The sequence below is a fragment of the Ochlerotatus camptorhynchus genome, unplaced genomic scaffold (genome assembly GCF_037179485.1).
Source record: "Ochlerotatus camptorhynchus isolate MF236.1 unplaced genomic scaffold, CSIRO-AGI_Acam_v1.1 ptg000008l, whole genome shotgun sequence".
Lineage (NCBI taxonomy): Eukaryota > Metazoa > Arthropoda > Insecta > Diptera > Culicidae > Ochlerotatus > Ochlerotatus camptorhynchus.
Genome location: NW_027040500.1, coordinates 2,383,738 through 2,403,456, shown reverse-complemented (window position 1 = coordinate 2,403,456; position 19,719 = coordinate 2,383,738). Strand labels below are relative to the sequence as shown.

The 19,719-nt window shown below is 39.5% G+C and overlaps 1 protein-coding gene across 24 annotated transcripts in view; it reads right to left on the bottom strand.

Moving 5' to 3' along the window:
* pHCl-1 (pH-sensitive chloride channel 1) overlaps positions 1 to 19,719 on the bottom strand; it is a 442,438-nt gene that overhangs the window by 190,485 nt on the left and 232,234 nt on the right. Inside the window, exon 4 of one of the 24 annotated variants that reach the window (XM_065218428.1) lies at positions 9,546 to 9,563. The exons of the other annotated variants lie outside the window; for them this stretch is intronic. The gene's annotated coding sequence lies outside the window, so the exon portion shown is untranslated. The remainder of the gene's footprint in view (positions 1 to 9,545; positions 9,564 to 19,719) is intronic. 24 annotated transcript variants of the gene reach the window in all.

Here is a 19,719-nt window from a genome sequence, read left to right as displayed (position 1 = left end):
ACGAGCTTAGTGCTCAGCGAAGACCAACTTTATAAAAAAAAACTACATTTAATTAACACAGCTAGGGACTCCAAAATATGCCATACAGGGTAGCGAAAAATAATCCGCCTCTTTTCTCAGGGTGCAGCTCAAAGTTGCCAATTTTGACATTGGTTAATTTTATAAATGTAAGCATCGGTATCGTATGTATAGCTAAGATGTTAAAAATCACAATATGATCTGTTCGAGATACAATAAAACGGTATGATGAGCTTCAAAACGTGTCAAAAACTTCCTTGGTTTGTTTGAAAACCAGTCTGCCCAAGGCCTGGGAAATTTTATCATGGATTAACACCTAAACGGTTGAAGGCGTATGTGTCAGCCAAATGAGGATATTTCGAGACATCCATGTACATTTTACGATGTACGTTAGTGTATCTTAATACATCTATTTTTTCCAAAATATATTGCAATTTAATATACTAGTGATAGCATCAATAAAATAACGACACAACATTGAAGGCGGATAATTTTTTGCTGCTGTTTAACCCTAATTTTGGCAGCTATAAAAAATTAACAAATATAAAATATAAATAACCCCGTCTTCAACCGCTTCCACCACTGACAGGGTTTCAGAATGTCTACTTAAATTTTTACCCGTGGAAATCGGATAGCAAATTCGATTCTAGCCGAGCCTTTGTATCCGTTTTCCTTTAATTCGCCCGTGGAATGGAAAATCAAAGCACGTACATCGGGAACAATCGACGGAAGAATAATTTAAACTTATTTCGCTACCATTTGTGCTCTCCACGTGGTATTGGCCAAGCCGCAATGATTTGATGTATCTGGAAGAAAGTTTCGAAATAGTTAGAAAGCTTCATTGATGGTTACAAATGAACTTTGATTCATGTCGTAATTGTAAAATCGAATCAGTTGCAATTTTGAAACTGATTACAATGTTACGCGATCATTTTATTTGAAAGATGAACTCCGAATCCTCTATTGATAGCTTAAGAGAGTCAAGCTACCCAAGCAGCACACTTCCATCATAATAAGTTGCTCCAAATTGATTGTGACTGGAATAAGTTGCAAACAAGTAACTACAACTGTCCATGTGTGTTGAAAGGGTGCGATATTCAGAGGACCGTATTCTGGCCACTCAGTAGCAAAATTGATATCTTGATGTCATATTTCCTCTATGCTAATGATTATGTGTAATTTAGAAAAAATCACGGATCTCTAGGTCTACTTTGGAATTGACTAATATCTTGGTGATTCCGGATCTCCAGAGGACCGTTTTCTGGCCACTTGGTTCCAGAATCGATATGGTTATGGTATATTTCCTCTATGCTCATGATTGTTTGCAAATTAGAAAAAATCTCACAGGTCTAGGACTACTTTTAAGAATTGACCAATCTCCCAGTGACTCCGGATATCCAGAAAGGCATTTAATGACTACCGGGGGACCAAATCAATATGTCACTGAGATATATCTTGTTAACTCAGGGCTCTTCACATTTTCTTTTTCCTATTTTCAAGGTGATTCCGGATATCCAGAGGACCGTATTCTGGCCACTCGGTAGGAGAATCGATTTGTTGATGTCGTATTTCCTCTATGCTAATGATTATACGCAAGTTAGAAAAAATCGCGGATCTCTAGGTTTTCTGGAATCGACTAATTTCCCGGTGATTCCGGATATCCAGAGGACCGTTTTCTGGCCAGTTGGTTGCAAAATAGCTATGGTGATGGTATATTTCCTCCATGCTCATGATTGTATGCAATTTAAAAAAAAATCGTGGATCTCTAGGTCTTCTTTCAGGAATTGACCATTTTCCCGGTGAATTCGAATTTCCACAGAGCCACCTTTCACGGGTTTTATCGTTCCGATTTGCCACCCACAACTCCAATCGGTTCCTTTTCTGTTCCGTTTGAAATTAGATAGTCATACATTTCATGTAGTGGCTCAATATTAAGATGTGGTAACCAAATTGCCGAGTACCAGTCATGTCAACATGAATCGACACGCATTTTGCTCGGGACTTTTCCGGCTTTTTCCGTTCCGGCTGGCCAACTATAGGTCCAATTCGGTTTCTATCTATTCAAAATAAAATAAGATAGCCATATCTTTCGATTGGTGGCTGAATCATAACGATTGGTCATTGTATTGCTGAGAACCAGCCATGTCAACATGCATCGACACGCATTTTGCAGCCTTGGGGCTATGTCAGCTAATCACGCCTTCCTTCGGAAGGGAAGTAAAGTCGTTGGTCCCCGGTTCATGAGTTGATGGGTCGATAGGTAGGGCCAGGTATGGGAGCTGCCTCCCTGGCGTCGGTAGCATTGGTGCTCAGCACGGAAAGCAAGATCGACGGAAAACAAACCAAGGAAAAAAATTCTCTTGTTAATAAATTATCACACTAAAGCTTCATGTTAGATAGCATTTCCAACCAACTCCTCCTTCTTATGGTATAAGCATTTGATCGATTCATCCCCCTAAACATGAGATACAAAATTTATTGTTCGAACAAGTTGAAATAGAGAAAAACTTTGCTGGGTCAAAAAAAGCTCAATATCTCAGTAACTAGTAGCTAGAAAGTCAAACTTTTTCACAATGTTATTAACAGTGCACTGATGCCATCTATTACTTTACCCAGCAAAGTTTTCTCTATCTCATTTTGTTCAGACAATAGATTTTGTATCTCACTTAAAGGGGGATTAATCGATCAATTCCTTATACCATAAGAAGGAATTTAAAGAAACATTGTTGAAAGCACCCAACTGCTATAATCAACCATTTCAGAGTTATTTAAAAAAAAAAACGCTTGTTTTGATATACTTGGCACCACTCTGCGGGGGAGCTCTTGGCGACCAAGTTCTTCAGGAGCCTGTTCGCCTTCATGAAGAGTGACACTGTAGCGGGTCTCACCATCAACGTAAGCAAAACTTAATCGTTGGATAACATCAGACATTACTTCACGGTAGCAAGCCAAACAGTGAAAGAATTCTTTGCACAGTCGTTGTCATAAAATTTAATCAAGTTTATGGCTATGTGATATATAAGGGTGCCACTATAACAAAAACAAATTGGATTCGAAAAAACCTGAGGTAAGTGTATCCATATGGTTTACGTTCCTATTATGGCCTATGGAATTCCCTTTGACCATAATTGGAACACACCATAAGGGGCTGTTCATAAACTACGTAGACAGATTTTTGTGATTATTGACCCCCTCCTCCCCCTGCGTAGACAATTGTCCATACAAAAAATTTAAAATTTGTATGGGCCGTGGATAATTGTCAACCCCCCCCCCCTCCCCCTAATATGTCTACGTAGTTTATGAACAGCCCCTAATAGGACCCGTAACGTGAGTAGATCACCTTTTCGTGGTACGTTACGGGATGTAAGCTCTACCACCGATTCCTAGTCTTGACTACTTCAAACAAGGGGAACAGGATTTTTCAGTAATCAAAGGAACACATCTTTTTTTTTTTTTCCTTTGGTTTGTTTTTTTCCGTCGATCTTGTTTTCCGTGCTGAGCACCAATGCTACCGACGTGCCAGGAAGGCAGCTCCCACACCTGGACCCTACCTATCGACCCATCAACTCATGAACCGGGGACCAACGGCTTTATTTCCCATCCGAAGGAAGGCGTGATCAGAGATGTTATGCCTCAGAACATCCCGGCGGCGCCGACTGGGATTGAACCCAGGCCTGCTGGGGTGAGAGGTAATCACGCTTACCACTACACCACCGGCGCCGTTAAAGGAACACATCTTAGTCCTTGTTACTTTTTATGCCTTGTTAATAGTGATAAATCTTCGGATTACCTGGGCCGAGGATGTTCTTGAAACAAGAAAAAAAAAATTAGTTATTTAGTCTTCATCTATGTGATTTCTAATCTTCTATTCTTTGTTCCCTAGTTTGAAGTGGCTAAGACTAAGGTTCTGATGCATGGTCATTATCGGTGTCATTGCTTAATTTTTTGTTAAGGAATCCAATTTCGACTGGAGGGTGTTCTCACTCTTTCAATTAGAATCGATTTCTTGCGATGAAGGCAAGAATGACAACTGTATCCAAACCGAATACTTCATCATTTCTCAATAGTGATTGAGTAATATGACAAGCACTAAACTAAGGACACGGGATATACTACAATAGATCAAAGTACTGGTCGCAGTGGTGTTATGTCCCGAGCAGAGAAAAAAAAAGGACACCATAAGCACACTTGTTGCAATCCGGAAGTGCAAACTTTTACAAGGCTTATTTTAGTCATAAACAAGTTGCTACAACTTTCTGCTCCTGAAATGTGCTACTCGAGGAACGTATATCCATAACTGGCGTACCTGCTCTAGTTATCCGTTGACTAATCACGACTACCTTCGACGACAGCACTGACTACTTAAAATTTGCTACTATTTTGACATGTAGGGTAGAACAGGAGACAAACGCACCCCGGGCAAAACGCCCAATTTGTTTTTTCATAGCTATCCCACTATTAATTCTAGGATTTATTGTGCCGAAATGATTGTTTGTGTACTAAACTAGCACTGTGGCTTGTCAAATTTAAATGCTATGAAAAACTGCATCAGATGTTTAGCCCCGGGGTGCATTTTGGGCTGTTTTCCCCTACCACAGTCAGTCATAGCCTATGTCAAGACCAACAATTTAAATGGCCTTAACTCCATTTTGTAAACAAACTTACAACCATTTTCTCGCGAACTGAAACCTTCATTCGCAAACTTAAACCATAATCGGGTAGAGGAGAATTTCCCCTACCTGTTCATTATGTTGGTTTGCCTTTGCGGACTTTGGTTCGCGAGAAGATGGCCTTACAAGGTTTGTTTACAAAATGGAGTGAAGGCCATTTCAATTGTTGGTCTTGATGTGATTTGAATGGGTAGTGCAATAATTTACTCACTTATCCTAGTGTCAGAGGGTGGAACCAAGAGCGACATAGCTGCATGATCCAAGGAGTCTAGGGCTGCCTTTACAAGTTAATAAAATATTTTGAGATCAAACCAGATTTCAAGGTGAACATTGCATTAGGTCCTAAGTAACATTGTCAGATTCTCTTCGTCGACTTTCTCTTTGCATTACCACTGCCATGTAAAGATATTCCTAGGTATTTTCAGCACACAGATCGATAAAAGAAGCTTTTATCTAGCATCTAATGCTACAAACAAAACAAAAAACAGTTATGTGTGTGGTAGATAGAGTTGGTGTCGGACCTATCCACACCAGTTTTCTTAGCCGCTCTACGTCGGTTCGTCGTCCGCCGTGGACTCGTTTGCGAACTCCATTCAGACAATGGCACCACGTTTCAAGGACCAGCTAACGCTCTCCATGGCATCTACAAGATGATGAAGTCAAGCGATAACGACCGAACTCATATCCCGACCAGGACGTTCATTCCACTACGCACTCCACACTTCGGAGGATTGTGAGAAGTCGCAGTGAGGTCGGCCACATCAGCATCTGTCGAGAGGACATGATCATGCTTATAACACAGATCAAAATGTGCCTCAATTCGAAACGGTTGACCCCGATTCCATCCCATCCCTCTGACCTCGAACCTGCAAGTTGTTCCGGAAACAAGCCATATCAACACGCCGGACAACCGTCTGGACCACTGGCGATTCATCCAGAAGGTATTCCAGCGCATTTGGGCCCGTTGGTGCCCGGGGAACAACTTTTCAACCCTCGTTCAGCCTTCTAGTTTTATGCAGTTCTACCAGAGGATATTCTTGAAAAGCTCGTCTTCTTTGTCTCTACTCCTGGTGCTGCTTGGGATTAGTAAGGTAGGCAGTGAATTTAGAAGAACTAAAATGCCCGAAAGACATTTAACAATATTGTGCAATAGATTTATAATGTCGTATCAGGCACTGAGGAAGCTCCCGAAGCTCCCGACCCAGTCGCGCTTGCTGCAAACGTCCTCCATCTTCATCGTCCCGGTCATGTGGTCGGTGATGGTATCGGGGGCTTCCGGCCAGCAACCTCAGGCTAGTATGTTTGCGGTTCTGAGCTTTCGGTACCTGATGTCCTTTCGATTTCCAGCTCCCGTGATTGCTCCTCGAATGGTCTCCGGATCTACTACCAAAACGGGCGTGGGCTGAGGACTAAAATCGACTCGTTTTTCCTGGCTGTTGGAGAGGCCAAATATGATTTGATTGTGCTGACGGTAACGTGGCTGGAAGACCGAATTTACTCATTGTAACTTTTCGGGTCACTCTATTCCGTCTTCAGAACTGACCGGTCTCCCCTTAACAGTCAAAAATCGCGCTGTGGTGGAGTCCTGATTGCAGTATCAGGCGCAATATACGCAATATAGGTGTAGGCGCAATATACCTGCCCCCCGACAGCAAAAACGACTGCACGATCATTCGTGAGCATGTGGAATCGTTAGGCTCGATTTCTTCTCAATTAAGTCCCTGCTCTTCCGCTTTCGTATTTGGCAACTACAATCAAGCTGGTTTGCAGTGGCGCTGTGTGGTAGATAGAGTTGTTGTAGAGTAATAATAATAAAATAACTAAAAACTTGAGCGGTGAGTCAAGTAATAAAACACTCAATTTGAGTTAAACTAAATTAGCGTGAAATGTACAGAAGTGATAATAGAGAGATGCGAAAAAATGTCATGTTTAGTGAGGGGAAATTCTGAAACAGCACGGAGGTATAAAAACGAGCTACCTAAGCACGTAGAGGGGATTCTTGTAACTAACTTTGGAAGCGACAACAGAAGCAGCAGCAGCAGCAGCAACAAAACAGCAGTAGTTGGACCGAGATTCATGTAGCCGTGATCGAGCCTGGAAACCTCGATCCGGTCACGACAATGTGCTCAAGTTATTAACGAAAGAGAAAGTCGACGAAGAGACTTGATCAATGTTACTTAGGACCTAATGCAATGTTCAGCTTGATTTAGTCTACGCACCACACTGAAAACGAAACTAGCTCATATAGTGAGAGTGTGTAACATAAAACTTTAATTTTTTCCCATACGAATGAGTAAAAGTGGCTCAATATCTGAGTAAGATTCGTAACCAGTGCAATATATAAATTTTCAACTTGAATGTGAAATCTGAACTAGCTAGTGAAACATAGTGCGTATCAGTGGAGGACGCTCTAAAGCTGCAGGTATTCATCAACCGTTTCCTGCGGTATATAATTCCTGCCTGGTGGCGCCACATCTGGATCTCGAATGCTGAGCTTCATCCTCGTTGTCATCAGAAACCGATATCAACAGACATTTGAGGACGTAAGAGGAGGTCGGTTGGGGGCGACCCCGGCGTAGTGGTTAACATTCACGAGTTCAAATCTCACCCCCGGACAAGTCACGAATGACCCAAGAGCGTTAAAGTGACTATAATTAAAAAAAAAAAAAAAAAAGGCGGTCGGTTGGCACACACTACGAAAGGGATGGCAGCTATTTCTGCAAACAAGCAAAGGATTGTAACCTAGCTGGATATCACAGCAGAGGCAGGGGCAGGGCTCCATGGCGGTGAAACAAGAACAAGGAAATCTGTATCTTGGGATTTTTGTGGAGGCCCCTAAAATGGGTTCGGAAAATTACTGATTCTGTAGTGTGAATTGACAATTATTTAATAATGTTATTGAACCAGTCAATCACAGAATGTAAACATGCAGCAGCTGTTTTATACAGATGCTGCATAACTTTAGGTGTTTCCCCATGGAAAATAATCCATGATAAAATGATCATATTATTGAACATTACTTGCAGCTTGGGACGTATTTTCGGCATTTTTACTGCATTGTGTATTGAAACTAGTATTGAAAAACCTTTTCCAGAGTATCCATAAAGCTTTCGGCGAAGCAGTGCATCTTTTTATACGAACATACTTCTGTGCGCAGAATTATGAACACCAAAATAACTGCTGGTCTTTTCCGTGCATAATTATTTCCATAATTAAAACATGATTTCTAAACTTTTTGTTGATTTATGACATAAACATGGCAGAGAATAATTGTGTTTACCTGTTCAACACTTTTGCATTTCAAAATATTGACGTAAATAATTGAAACTAATAAATATTTACGAGGTAGGATGTTATCTTATCAGCTAACGGATTCTGTTGAAATGACGTGTTGAGCACTACTCGTTCAATTTATTTTTGTTTTTTACAATCTACGAAAAGCTGTATATTTTTGAATAACCCATGTTCACGGTATAACACATTTAGTTGGATTAAATCGTTAGGCTTGAAAAAACTGAGTTTGCTATTACAGATTAAATCGCTTATGATTTTAAATTAGAACATTTACATAGAAATTAAAATTTTGTCCGTATATGGCATGATTTCTGGGCACCACTGAACTATCCTACTTAAGCAAGGAAGTAAATAAGTAAGTAAGAAACTGCCCTTAAATACTAAGTTGAGGGCTCACTTTATTCCTTTGTTTGTTTTGCCTTCTATAAATAAACTTGTGAACAAATCCGTTTCATCCGTATGAAAATTCGAACTTCCATAGGCTACCGTACCGAATAGTAAGGAAAAAAAACCAGTTAAACCATACAGATGATGATAACGACAAGGGTTCAGTGATGATAGTATGCAAAAAATGCTTTCCAAAGGAAAATCTCCCCTTGCTCATCATTCATACATGATGCATAAAGGCACTACTACTCCACCCGGCACACTATATAGCGAGTGGAATGAAAAGCTAATTTGTCCGCTCTTCGGTAGTGGAATGCTAGGGTGGGATAGTTTGCTATTTTTATTCAGCTCCATGTTTGGGTAGTTGAATATTTCATTTGGAAGTGTAATAATTGGCTAAATGTCTCGGAGGATTATTTTACTAACGAATAGATGCAAAGCAGAATAATCCAATGCTGACTACTTATATGCATCACCCTAAGGGGAAACCTGAACATTCGATAACATGTGTACATCCCGGCCTAAACGTACTACTCAGTTCGGCCTCCGGGAGATCATTAACGTATTCACTCGTGCACAAGTCGCTTTCCCATGTAGAATGCAGATGCTAGTAGTGTAGTTCCTATTTTTTTATTATACAGGTAAGCATGCTACCGATTCCTGTTCAGTTCGTCACTGAAGGCAACAGGAGTAGATAGTAGAAGTGCATGTTCGCGAGACGGGTGAGTTTGTTTCGTTTGGTTCCGTTGCTAGGAATCGCCCCAAGGATTGAAATTAATATTTTATTTCAGATATAGTCATACTCTACCTGTGGTACAAGCGACGAGATCAGGGATGGTAGTGTGGCGTTGTTGCACACTACTAGGTAAGTTTGACTGCTTGTGCTGCACCTGCTCAGTGTTGCCTCGGAGAAGTACAGTGAACGCGCAGATGTCTCCGTTAACCCCGTGAGCTTCATTGTGTGTGTATGTGATCCAGTGGAGCGGTATTCTCTGGAGTGTCTTTTTGATATCAGCTGAATGCTAATTGCTTGGTTAAATGTCTTTTGACTGATGCCCAGCGGGGCGATGACTATAGCTATACTATTTAAGCGAACTAAATGATTTTAAAAGTAAACTGAATATTCATGTGTAATTTTCTAGATTACAAACACATACACAATATTTTATATCTTACCACCGAGTTTTGAAGTACCTGAAATGAAAGAATAAAAAATGGATATTAATTATGCATAATTTGCAACAGCTTATTATCCCATCAAAGCTTATTTTCCAAACTAATTTCGAAGTGTTCCCTAGGTTAGGCAATAAACGTTGGTTACTTCCCGCTTTCAATCCTCCTGAAAGAGGATTACCGAGCTCAAACAAATTGCAATCAAATCTGATGCCACTAATCATTCCACCTCAATAAAATGAAAGCAGTTCAAGCAGTGTAAGTATCATTTAGTATTCAAAACATTTGACACAAGGCTGGAGCCTTATTTGATTAACGAGATTTTTATGCGGCGCACATTTTTTCCAGCTTCCCTTCAGGATTGCCTGTCTCCATTAGACGCTTTTTCCTCGAGCATATAGTAGCTGTCCTCGTCTTGTTGTCGTTTTCGTCACCAGGTCATTGCTTTTTTCAATGTTGTAGCGGAATGTTTTCCATTTCCTGCAAGCATTTGCCAACATTTGACCTAGTTTAATTTAATTTACATATTTGTCTGAGTTTTTTGTATTTATCTGTTTTTCACTGTAGAAGATATCTTTCCCAATGGTAGACATTCAGTTAATGCGTCTTCCTGCCCCGTTGGACAGTATTTTTTTTAGGCATTGTGTTTTCTTTCTTCGAAGCGCTTTTTCTCATACTGATGGTGGCTGTGAGCTAAGTGCCATGGCGTCAGCTCATTTGAAGAGCAAAACAAAAAACAAAAAACAAAAAAGGTTTGGTTCTTTAGCAGTTGTCATAATTGTGAAACTGATTCCCAGGTGGTGGAAAGATTTAGTGGAAAATCTGTTCAATTTGAGAACAATAAACGATCGCTGCTAAATTTCAGGATAAACATGTCATTCTACTAAAATAGAATAGAAATAATGCATAGTATGTAAATAAACATTGTAATACTCATTGTATGTAGTCTAAATTGACTTCACTGATGCATTGTAGTCAAAATACGTATCTGTCATAAAGGGTGGTACGGTCAAAATTTGGTCAATATCAACTTGACGTATTTCTTTCAATTTTGCATTTAAAAAACCTGAACACCCCTCATTTTGAAGGTGTGTGTGTGTAGAATGTTGCTCCTATTTTGATTTTGGAATTCACTCTTCAGTTGTCAAAATGCCGTCCAAGCAAGAAGAGCAGCGTATCAAAATTTTGCTCGCGCATCGCGAAAATCCGAGCTACTCGCATGCAAAGTTGGCAAAATAGCTAAAAGTTGCCAAATCAACCGTTACAAATGTAATTAAAGTGTTTGGGGAACGTTTGTCGACAGCCAGGAAGTCTGGATCGGGGGGAAATCGAAAACCGGAAGCCGCTGAGACGACAAAGAGAGTTGCCGGTAGTTTCAAGCGAAACCCTAACCTCTCTCTCCGAGATGCCGCAAATAAGCTGGGTGTATCGTCTACAACCGTGCATCGAGCCAAAAAACGAGCCGGACTATCGACTTACAAGAAGGTAGTGACTCCAAATCGCGATGATAAACAAAATACGACGGCCAAAGCGCGATCCCGGAGGCTGTACACGACGATGCTGACGAAGTTTGACTGCGTGGTAATGGACGACGAAACCTACGTCAAAGCCGACTACAAGCAGCTTCCGGGACAGGAGTTTTATACGGCAAAAGGAAGGGGAAAGGTAGCAGATGTTTTCAAGCACATGAAACTGTCAAAGTTCGCAAAGAAATATCTGGTTTGGCAAGCCATCTGTACCTGTGGCTTGAAAAGCAGCATTTTCATAGCTTCCGGGACTGTCAACCAAGAAATTTACGTGAAAGAGTGTTTGAATAAACCTGTGCTGCCTTTCCTGAAGAAACACGGTTGTTCCGTACTGTTTTGGCCGGATTTGGCATCTTGCCATTACGGTAAAAAGGCCATGGAGTGGTACGCCGCCAACAACGTGCAGATGGTTCCCAAGGACAAGAACCCTCCCAACACGCCAGAGCTCCGCCCAATTGAGAAATACTGGGCTATTGTCAAGCGGAACCTAAAGAAGACCAAAAAACTGCTAAGGGCGAGCAGCAGTTCAAGGCAAACTGGCTTTCTGCGGCGAAGAAGGTGGACAAGGTGGCTGTACAAAATCTGATGGCAGGGGTCAAGCGTAAGGCCCGGCAATTCGGATTTGGAAAAGCGGAAGCCTAACTGAATATTTTTCCTGAATTTTATACTAATTGAACTTGAAAAAGAAATTTAATTTGATTTTTTAAATAAACGATTTCACAGATTTAAACGCGTTTTCCCTTGACCAAATTTTGACCGTATCACCCTTTAGATACCAAAATAATTAAGTGGAATTAAATGGAAGATAATGGCCCTTATTATTGATGTCACTTCACGGTTAAGTGACAACTTATCACTCACGGTGGTGTGATTCTCATTTGTTTTACATGGCAATGACAACTGGTCACTTCACTTCGTTTTGACCGGGAAGTGACACTCGTAATAAGGCCCAATATTTTTTTTTCTTGTTTTACGTTATTTAATTTTTAAGTTCATCAATGATGTTTCTAATTTTGTAATTAGAGTATTTTAATTACATGTTCCGTACTATTATTAACATTTTGATTACTGAAAGTACATTAAGAGCTGCAAAAAAATTTGTATTACTCTCAACAAACCACTTTCGTGAAAATATGATTTTTTGGCTCATTTTCAATTTTGAACGGTAGTCACGAAAACCTACTCTCTATCTGCTAAAAGTTAGATTTCTGAAGTACAGTTTCACCTTAAAAGAAACTTAAGGTGCATGTTTCAAAAGATGCAAAACATAAAATTATAAATATCTTCTGAACAGACTTAAACACCTAAATGTTCGCAATAATCAGAAATCAATTTAGCTCAAGAATGTTAAACTTTTAAACCACTGTGCAGTGGATCCGGTTTTATTTCTGGTTCCACGAAGGCATTCGTTGGGGGCAGAGTTACCAGTCGTCTAGAACCAGTTGCTGAAGTAGAGTTTTAAATTCTGAGTATCCATGGTATGGCCTAGAATGGGGTCTAGTATAAGAGAGGAGCGAACTGGCTGGTTTGGAGTCAAATGAAGTGACAAAGCCAGAGCCTCATTTGATAGCATTGGCAGTGTTGCTAGAAACCACCTAGGCATAAATTGCCAAGGCAGTTTGTTTTGCTCCTCTCTTATACTAGACCCTCTCTAGTATGGCGTACCGAATGATGCGTAAAATTAGTTGCGTCGAGTATTTGATCTTAGTATGTCTTGATTTTTATCTGGAACTATGTGGATTTTTTTCCTTGATTTGTTTTCCGTGCTGAGCACCAATGCTACCGACACCAGGAATGCAGCTTCCACACCTGGACTCTACCTATCGACCCATCAACTCATGAACCGGGGGCCTACGGCTTTACTTCCTATCTTACAATCTAAAGTTAACATATATAAGTTTCATAAACTCCAGATCGCGTCTACCCAAAATATCCCGAACTGGAACATTAGGTTGTCTACCTCGAGCCCGAAGGGAATCATACAATTCGGATCTGACTCCGCGATGCTCAGCACAAGACCAAACAATGTGATCTGCGTCCTGTCCTGGTAACCTTGTCCACATTCACAGAGATTGCTGTCCCCTAGCCCAACACCGAATAAGTGAGCGTTTAACGAGTAGTGATTGGACATGAGGTGAGACATCATACGAATGAAGTCTCGACCCACATCCAACCCCTTGAACCAAGGACTCTTCGACACCTTAGGGATGATCGAATATAGCCATCGTCCCAAACTTTCTTTGTTCCGTTTATTCTGCCAGCTGACGAATGACTGTTGACGATAAATGAAGAAAAAATCATCGTAGGCGATTTGTCAATCGTAGAATTGATTTTATATTATAAAAAAAAATTTGCTAACGGGGGGTGACCCCGGTGTACTGGTTTAAATCCATATCTCTCACGCTAAAGTCACGAGTTCAAATCTCACCCCCAGACAAGTCACGAATGATCCAAGAGCATTAAAGTGACTATAATAAATAAATAAAAAAAAAATAATCATTTGTAAGCAACTATAGACAAATGTTATACTGGAACCACCAGTGAATGTCATCGACAAATTCATGTAACTTCTACGTGGTAATCCAGTGACGTTTGAGCTCAATAAAATGAGTACCCCTACATGATAATCACGTAGCTCTTCGTGAAAAATATGATGGAAAAAATCTACGTATGTTTTCACGTAGCTTCGACGTGAACATTATTTTGAGTGCGGGGACGCCTGGATCGCCGCTTTCAACGCCACGTTGGGGATTCCATCCTAACTGGGAGCTTTCTTCACCTTCAATCCTTTCGCCTTTCGACGCCTTTCGACGTTATCTCCCTCTCCTTCTCCGTACGGTGGCCAGGTCGTGCATCGGATCGGACACACAATGTCACCCTTCTGTCCGGAGTGTGGAAATGTGGAAGAATCACCAGAGCACGTGGTCTTCGAATGCCCTAAATTTGATGCTGTGCGAGAGGAGATGCTCGCCAGAGGAGATGCGGGCAGAGAAATAACGCAGATCATCTCTGCGCTGAAGCGAAAATGGCGAGAAGACCAGCTAGAAAGTAGTAATGTGCCCACATAAGTGCGAAGGGAAAGATGGAACCAGGAGTACTCTCCGTCGGAGTAGGCTGAATCCACCGCCGGAGGTTAGCGAAGTCCATGAGTTTTAAATCATCGCTAACAACATCCATTGTACGGTAATTTTCATAAAAGTAAGGTTAAAGGGTCAGAGGTATTCTTCACCTCAAATAGGCTACAATAACTTTCAAAGTATAAGCTACCATAAAAATATTAACATTTTAAACGCAGTGCCATAACCCTCTATCTCCCTTAACTCATTTTCTTCGCTCGGGCAAGGCACAATTCACTCGGGAATAAACTTATTATAAGGCATGTAATAAGCGTCTTTGTGGTGCTCAGCTAGGGTTGGGGTGACGGTAGTATCGGTACCAGTTTTATCGGTAATACCGGGTAATTTTCCGGTACCGAAAAACCGGTACTAGCAAGTGAAAATACCGGTATTTTCGGTACTGGTCAATTAAATAATTGCATAATATTTCATAAAGCTAATAGCAGTTTGCATAGCTTGAGATACATTTATACTCTTTTTAGTAAATTTCAATTATCTTCATTTCACCTCTCTTTTTTGGGCGAAAATGAACTAAAAATCGAATGATTCTACAGCAGATAATTTTCAAATTTATCTACCTTTGCATACGTTCCATTGGATTTGATAAAAAAAGTCCCACATTGAAGAGATATTGTTAAAAATCTAACACTGCTTCTTGAATCCAAATTTGTTCTACGAGTTTCAATTCCGTCCTAATGCGAGCAAAGTCCAACATCAAAATCATAGCAAATTGAAATCAAATATTGATTTGAACATCAAATTGAAATCATAGTTTGATTTCAGTTTAAGATCGATAACAATTTTTGTATTCATTTTGCTGTAGTTCTAAATAAGCTGTGGATTTTTTTGATTTAATTCTGTCTTTTTGCAGATCAAAAACTGAATATGTTGTTCCAGTTTTGATTGTATTGCCTTAGCAGAACATTACATTGAATACACCTTTTATTTTCACATTATGTTTTAAGTTTTACTCTCACTGATAAGAGAATTAGTTTTCAATTTGGTGTCAAACGAATATTTCAGGGGAAACATGTCAGAAGGGTCTAACTCGAAACGTAAACAATAACTTGGATCGTCGGTTTCTTACAAATGACTACATACTCACTCTGACTGACTGACTAAATCATCTGACAGAAAAAAAGTTTGTTCTATGAGCTAGTGTAGTCAGATTCCGTGGGTGTGTGGTCATTCAAGAGAAATCGACGTTCAATGTATTGTTTACGTTTCAAGTTATACCCTTCTGACATGTTTTCCCTGATTTATTTGCTCTCAATTTTGATATTTTGAACGTTGAAATGACCAAAACGACAGCAATCTGAGTAATCAGCAACATCACAACATCTAATTAAGTTCTCAATTTGATCTCAGACGTTGCTCGGGAACACATTGAATTGGGCTTCCTTCGTTCTACGGATGAAGGCCAAACAATGGATTCACTAGGAGCGCTTCTTTTGTTTTGAGGACAATGAGTGTAAATATTCATGCAACGCACTCGTATAAACCTATTGCTAACAAGCAAACAAAACCTTGTTTTGTTACTTATGAACTAACGCATCTGTTACGTATAAATAAGTATAGACGAGTATAGAACTCACTGTACGATCAGTTCATATAAAACTGGAGAGTATAAGATTGATCTCTCTTCTCCTTGTCGCATGTTGTGGTACATGTGTACCTATATACCACTCTCGAATAGGTGTATAATATTGATAGCAGCTATTGATAGGGATAGTAGTGGTGGATCTTCGTTATGAGAGTACTGTCGCATGTACAGCAGATCAGATCTGATAGTTCAGTTGTCTCCCGCATCTTGGTTGTGTCGGTCGCCGGTTAAAAATAATATACAGTCCATACGCTTTGATTCGGTTTAGTGTTTCCTTTTTTACTTTCACAATAAAGTTCAGTGTCGCTAAACGTTCTTTTAGAATTAATCCGAACGCACGCTAACTAGTTCGCGAGTGATCCGCACGGACGTTATCCGGCTAGTGAAGATTTAACATAACAGCATCCTTACAAACATATTATTGACTTGTGCTCGGTGAAATCATTGATGTAATTCTTGTTTTCTGCTCGTGTGCACTAAAATGCAGAAGGAAATTTTAGGTCGATCATTCAGTTTAATATGCGCTATTATACGCAAAATTGCACTGCGCTGTACATACCATTTTTTTTTTCGAAAAAAGTGTTATTTAACTAGGGCTATCAAGATTAAATCTTCCGACACATGTCTTTGAGGAGATTCAAATTTCGGACACCCAATTTTATTTATCATTTTTAAGCTACGTACGATAGAAAACACTGAATAATCTTAATTTATTTGTTTATTATACCTACTTTATATTCGACTTAATGTTCAATGGCGTCAGAGCTTAAAATAATTTCGGAAATATTACTGATACTTTACAGTGCACAGTGGTTCCTGGCTGGCCAAAACCTCAAAAATTAAAGTTAATATTTTTTAGTTCCATATATTTCAAGACTGTTAGCAGGTCAGGGGCCTTAGATAGTTTAATCTGTAAACGCACAGTATTACCAAACTGGGGCGACGGGTTCGATTCCCGTACTGGTCGAGGAAATCTTTCGGGTTGAAAATTGTCTCGGCTTCCTTGGGCAGAATATACAAATGCAAGCATTGGCTGGCATAGAAAGCTCTCAATTAATAACAGTATAGGTGCATCTAGAACACATACAAACACAAGTGTAAAGTGCACCGAGACTGAAAAGTTCTTTACTCAACAAAAAGTAGGGTAGGATGGTGCAAAATACACCCTTTAAGCAAAATCGTCAATGGCTGGCGAATGGAAGCTAAAATCAAGAAGAAAGTAATGGCGTTTGGTTCATTACCATGTTTTCTACAAAGATCGAGTGATTTAGAACTACAAAAGGATGATTTTCCATGACTTTCAAGGTATTTTTTAAATTGCTTCCAAAATGATAGCGGGGCAAAACGCCTGATTCATGATGCAATATGCACCACAACATTGGGGCAAGACGCACGACAACAATGGCCAAAACGCACCACAACATTGGGGTAAAATGCACCCCATGGTAAACAAACCATAACCTCTGCAAGTAGATAATGCAAAGGGATGCGGTATTTCAAATGATTATTTCTTTATGTTACATCAGAAATAAGGTCTCAAAATCTCAATAGAATGTTAAACTGTGATTCATCAAGTAAAATATTTAAAAAATATACGAAACGTAAATTTTTTAATTTTTTTTTTGTGATACATGATGATAAAAGCTAAATTTACAGTCGATGATTTTAACAACTGTGTCCTGTTTTGCACAAAATGCAATTTTTTTAAGGAATCAGTAGTCAATACATGATTTTATGATCAAGAATTATTTGTTAAACCTCCAGTTGAAAACAATCACAAACCATTACCCGGAAAATGCATCTGAGGAAAAGTTATCGCTGTTTTTCTATAAGTGGGCATTTTACCCCAGGAGTGCATTATGGGCTGTTCTCCCTTACGTTTGATTGAGTTGAATTTCGCGTCTGTTATGACTCTATTTTATGTCAAAATTGACGCTCATATATGTCAGTCTCAGAATACCTAAATTTACATGATTTTTTCTAAGTGTGTCGATTGAGAGACGGTAATCGCGTAAAAACAGAAACGTAAAAAAGCTAGAAGAAGAAGAAGAAGAAGGAGGAGAAGAAGAAGGAGAAGAAGAAGGAGAAGAAGAAGAAGAAGAACCAATTACTTCAGGAGAGGGAGAATTTCAGGGAAGCGCCTAGAAAATCAGGACAGATCGGAAGGGCAGTGCAATTAATTTAATTTATTTCTAGAAATTTCTGTAACTATGAAGGAAAACTTCAACAAAATATGAGGTGTTCATACAAATTTTTGAAACGTCTGGGAAATTACATGAACATAAGGAAAATGTGAGAACATTTTGGGGAAGATCCGTGTTTTAATGGCATATTCGAGAACATAAACAAAAATGCGGAGATTTCAGCGAAGACCAGACCAGTCGGCACCGTCGGGATTTTCTGAGGCATAAAATCTCTGATCACGCCTTCCTTTGAAAAGGAAGTAAAGCCTTTGATTCTCGGCCCATGAGTTGATGGGTCGATAGGTAGGGTCCAGGTATGGGAGTTACCTTCCTAGCGTCGGTAGCATTGGTACTCAGAACGGAAAACAAGATCGACGGAAAACAAAACAATAAAGACAAAAAAAAGGAGTTCAATTGATATTTTGAGATGGGAAGCGACCCCGGCGTAGTGGTTAGCATCCATACCTCTCACGCCAAAGTCACGAGTTCAAATCTCACCTCCGGGCAAGTCACGAATGACCCAAGAGTGTTAAAGTGACTATAATAATAATAAAAAAAAATATTTTGAGATTTTCAAGAATGCTTCGATATTTCAGTGACTTTGCAGGATCTTCAGGGAAGTCATATGAATATCAGGATAATTTACAGGTCATTAGAAAATTTAGGGAGGTTCAGGGAAGTACGGAATACTTCAGAGAAGTCCAAAGAAGATTAGGGAAAATTTACGCGAGTTTCGACATTTTAAAACTCCAGGAAAATTAAGGGAACTTTATGGAAAATCCTGGATCTTCATGGCAGCTCAATTAACTTCAAGGGAATAGAGGGAAATTATATAAAATGTGAAAAAGCTTGGAAGACTAGAGAGCATTAAAAAAGTTAACAGATTACTCGAACAGCTCGAATAGGACCAGGAAAATAGTGTAATATTAAGCAAAATCTAGACTTTTAGGGAAGTTCTAAGATGAAATTGAAAAATTAGATCTGATAATTTATGGGAAGGTCCATGAATTTCAGGAAAATTAAGGGAATCTTAATTGAGGTTATCAATAAAATTTAGGGATTATTAGTACTAGTTTATTAAGTTCAGGGCAGTACTAAGAGCTTCAGAAAAATTTCACGAATTATAGGGAAGTTTGGAAAATCTTAGGACAGTTCCATTAGCTTCAGGAAAAATAAAGAATTTTTAAATAATTTCCGACAATTTATGTAAAATTGTTAAAACTTCAGGAACTTCCTAGAATTCCAGAAAAAAATGTGGGATCTTTTTGGTAGTCAAGATGGTTCTGGAAAGTCTAAATATTTTAAGGGAAGCTCCGTGAATATCGGGGTAGCTTCGAAAACTTCAAAGCAGTTCCATGAATTTCTGATAAATTGTAGAAGGCTTTAAGTACTTCTGAGGACATTAACGAAGTACAGCAAACTTCAGGGAATTCAAGAGAATCTCGAGGTAGTCCACTTTAAGGACTTCAAGGAAGTCTAGATAAATTAACAAAAAACAAAACAAAAAAAACTACGAGAGCTTCAGGAAAATCCCAGAATTTTCAGGGATGTCCTATGAATATGATTGTGGAATATTGCAGGATCTCTATGGACTTTGCCTTACATCTTTTATCTGATTGCAGCAAATAACAGTCACGTTTCAAGTTATTGTAGATTCTTATTCCAGCTTAAATTAATGGCATGCATTGCCTGTTAGGTAGTTTCGTTGTGATCGCTTCGACATCCTTATTTGTGAACGAAGACAGTGAA